Raw genomic sequence first — 4582 nt, forward strand, 5'->3', positions numbered from 1 at the left:
CATGAATATGTCTCTTTGTGGTTTCGCTTTGTATTTCCCTGGTGATTAGTGATGTTGGCATTTTTCATACACCTGTTGGCTATTTATGTCCTCCGTGGAGAGATGTCTATTGAAGTCCTTTACCCTTTTAAATCAGCTTATTTTGTAGTTTTGATGTAATAGAATTGTGGGGTTTCTTATATGTGTTGGATGTTAACCCTTTAGCAGATATATAGTTTGAAAACAGTGATGTCAAACTGTTCCACTCTGTTGATTGTTTTTCCAGCGGTGCAGAAGTTTTTTAGCTTGATGTTGATTTCTGTGTATGGTAAGATAAGGTCCAATTTTATTTTTTAGCAGGTGGATATCCAGTTTTCCCAACACTCTTTGTGAATGAGACTACCCTTTCCCCATTGTGCAGTCTTGCGCCATGGTTGAGGATCCTGTCGTGCTTAAGTTCCACTCTAGGTTCTCTATTCTTTCCATTGGTCTACATATGTCTGTCCTTATTCCAGTACCATTTTGTTTTGATTACTGTCATTTTGAAATATGTTTTGAAGTCAGAAAGTGTAAAGCTCCAACTTAGCATTTTCTCAGGGATGTTCTTTTTTCCAATTTCATATAAATTATAGGATTATTTTCTCTTATTTCTGAGAAAAGAATGCCAACGTATTTTTTTAAGTATTGCATTAAATCTGTAAATTGTTTTGGGTTGTACAGACATTTTAACAATCTTAAGTCTCTAACCCATGGACACATATTGTCTACATTCATTTATGTTTTTAAATTTCTTTCAGCAGTGTTTTGTATTTTCCACTGTGTAAGTCTGTAAGTTTATTCCTAAGTGTTTTATTCTTTATTATGTTATTGTAAATGGAATTGTTTTCTTAATTTACTTTTGGATTATTTGTTGTTAGTGTATTAAAATGCAATTGAGTTTTGAATATTCATTTTATATTCTGCAACTTTGCTGAACTTACTAGTCCCCAGAACTTCTTATGTATAATCTGTAGTATTTTCTACATTTAAGATCATTCCATCTGTGAACAGAGTTAATTTTACTTTCTTCTTTCTTATTTGGATGCTCTTTTTCTTTTTCTTGCCTAATTGCTCTGATTAATATTCCTTGTACTTTGTTGAAGAGAAGTGGTAGGAATGGACATCTTTGCCTTGTTCCTGATCTTATAGAGAGGCAGACAAAGTCAATCAACGAATGCCAAGTGCTAACTATGGTCTGAAAGAGCTTGATTTTTATTCTTTCTAGCTTGTTTATCTAATCACTTCATTACTCTGAGCCTCATTTTAACTCCTAAAAAAGAGAGAACTGCATTAGATGATAAAGTCCTATCCAATTTCAATGCTCTTTCTAAATTTTATGATCCCAAGAATATTATTTAGCACCTATTAGAAACATTCAACCAACAGAATGTATAAGAGATGAAATACTCAATTCTTGATCAATTAAGAACAGATAAAAAGCACTTATATTTGTGGTACTAGGCAAGAAATGTCCTTGTTTCCTGCCCAGGAGGAGTCCACAATCTGTAAGAAGGTAAGGCATAAATGTGTAGGAAATTGAGTATCAGTAGGAGTGGCACAGGAGTGCAGCACATAACTCATTGCCACATGAAGGCACAGGAACAGTTTTACGGGAAAGCTCAGAGCAGGTGTTGTGATGACACTTCTTCCAACAAAAAGATACGGGGAGTAGGAGGGAGACAGAGAGAGACCCCCAGGATGAATGGCATCTTGAAGAATTAGGTCAGGAGTCCCAGGAGGAGATTTGGCTGGAATTGTTGGGAATGGATATTGGAAAAGATGTGCAAGTGGTGGCTATTTGGTGGGGTTTGTGTCTCCTGCATCCATCCTTCTTTATTTTGCAATCTTCACTGATTTCATTCTAGAGGACATGCCTTCCTCCCTCTTCAGCCCATTAGATAAGCAAGCTAGAAAGAATAACTGAATGGGGGGCTGCAGGTGGGAGCATCTGATTCCTTCTCCTCAACCCATACGATTGGTCCATGGATGAGCTTGTGGTCCAATCACAAAGAAGGAACTTATGCATGTGTGCTGGGGCTACTAGAAGGGAAAAAGTTCTCTTTCTCTTGGACTTGAACGTGGAGTCCATTTTGCCTACAGATCTCTTGCCACCCAGGAGTACAGAGTCTAAGAGTGGAGCCAACGTAGAGGAAGCAAGATCAAGAGAAAGACCAGGTCCTAATGACTTCATGTGAGACCCTGCCTGAAACCAGCCAGACCTACCCTCTGGACTTTTTAACTATGTAGTCATAACATTTCTTTTCTTCCTATGTGAACTTGAGTTGGTTCTCTTGAAACAGAGAGCATGTTGCAAGGTGAGCCTTGAACTAGATTTGGGTGAATAGAGGTGAACAAAGAAGGCAGTCTGGGTGTGCAGTGCTATATGAACTAGGGTATTCATGATAGGAAGGATGTTGTGTCCATGAAGCTGTCCATGAAGTCAGAAACTGACTGCAGAATGCCCTGCAAGAAAACACATATTTTAATTTCTTTGTGTAAATATATCTATTTGGACAAATTCAGTGGGATCCGCTAAGGAGTGGACATTTTAATTTCTAAAAATGATGGAACAACAACAAATGTTTTACTAAACACTTACCACATTCGAGATGTTGTAGTGTTTCCACTGAACCCTTTCAATAGCCATAGGATATCATCTCTCTATTTTATAGTGACAAAACTGAGGCACAAAAAAAAATTGCCAATGCAATGGCACATACCTGTAATCCCAACAACTCGGAAGGCTGAGGCAGGAAGATTTCAAGTTTGAGATCAGCCTCAGAAACTTAGTAAGGCCCCAAGCAATTTACTGTGAACCTGTCTCAAAATAAAAACTACAAAAGGGGCTGGGCAATATAGCTAAGTGGTAAGTGCCTCTGGGTTCAATCCCTAGTACCATAGGATAAAAAAAAAAAAAAAGCCAAGGTGACCCAGTTAATAAATGACACAGCTGGGGTTTGAGCCAGCTATATGACTAGAGCCTACATTCCTATGTACCCTCTTCTGCCTTTGCAATGTGGCCTCTACCTCTACCCTTGCCTTCACCATGGCAAGAGAAGGAAAGGGCCAACTGTCACCTGTGGGGTCAGGAGGAACACAGAAGGCAAATCATTTTTCCCAGGGTGGCCCTGATCCCACTGTTCCTTTTCACTGGTTTTCACCCAGTTTGCTCTTGGACAGACACTGAGAGTCTGGCCTGTCTGCCTTTGATTAGCACAGCTGTTGGGACCAGCGGATGCCTCCAGCTCAGGGACAGGCCAGGCCGCCAGCCTTCTGGGCTGATGACACTCAGGGGAAGCCGTTCCTCCAGAGGAGCCCCCTTGCTGGCCCCTGGCTGGCTTCATCCTCCCTCCCTGTCTCTCCGCCTCTATCTCCCCTTCTCTTGAATTGCCTCAGGAAAAGGAAAGAAGAACTGTTTTTGTGAAAAGCAGTTTAATGAAACCAAACACTTGTATTTCCAATTATTGACATTGGACTTGTACTTCTCCAGCTCTGCCATTCGGGACAAGTCTTTCTCCGCCTCTCTTTGCCCGACGGTGTAATGCAAACAGACCATAAAAAAATAAACTTTCCCCCTAAATATTATCTTAGGCCTCATTTTATCATGCTTCCTTCAACTGTTTCTGTGAAAGGGACCAAGAAAAGAATGTAGGTTTTAGTTTGTGCCGGGCTGGCTGGAGAGGCCCCCTGGTAGGCTCTGCCAGCAGGCACTCTCGGCCTGGGCCTGTGGTCCCCATGTCTGTCCCATGTTCATCTGTGCCTCCCTGGGCCCTTCACAGCAGCTCTCCACTTGTGTCATTCATCTGTAAAGTGGGCTAATAACATTTACGTACAAAGCTGCTCTAAGACCCAGGAGGCGAGTGCAATGGGGACTTAGGATACAGGGCGGGTTTAGCACACCAGTGGATGGGGACTCTGAACTAACTAACTGCAGAGAACATGTCCCCACCTAAATGCAGTCTCATCCAGCTTCAAAACACAGCAAACCAACACACAAGAGCACACTGTGCCTGTGCGCTCACACCAACACCTGCATGCGGGTCTGGGCTTGAGGTGACTTTCTCCCCCAGCCCCAGGAGGATTAAGTGAGAGAATGCTTAAAGACCATTGGGCGGAAATAAGGGCCTTTCCTTCTTGAAGGTGGACTGTGATGAAGTGGGGAGGTGAGGAGAAAACCTGATGATGCACAGGCCCTGGGGTGACCTCTCAGCAAGTCAGAGGACCCAGCGACTGTGGGATGGGTTGATGGAGGCCATCTTGGCCCTGACGACAGTTTTGTCAAATGCTATAGCAATTACCTGGATGTGACAGAGCTTTGAGTCCTATGGGAAGGGAATGATCAAACATTTACCCAAAATTTCCTAATTTAACTGTACCACGAGTACTCAAATAGTAGAACAGGACGTGTTGAATTGGAATTTCACCATTCTGAAACCTCATATAAATGAACGGATCTATGCAGAATCTTAAAATTGAACATTGGTGATTATTCATATATGTATATGCATATATATATTCATATATATGAAAGATGATTACATATATAATTCATTATATATATATA

The sequence above is a fragment of the Ictidomys tridecemlineatus genome, chromosome 12, assembly GCF_052094955.1.
Source record: "Ictidomys tridecemlineatus isolate mIctTri1 chromosome 12, mIctTri1.hap1, whole genome shotgun sequence".
In the NCBI taxonomy this organism is placed as follows: Eukaryota; Metazoa; Chordata; class Mammalia; order Rodentia; family Sciuridae; genus Ictidomys; species Ictidomys tridecemlineatus.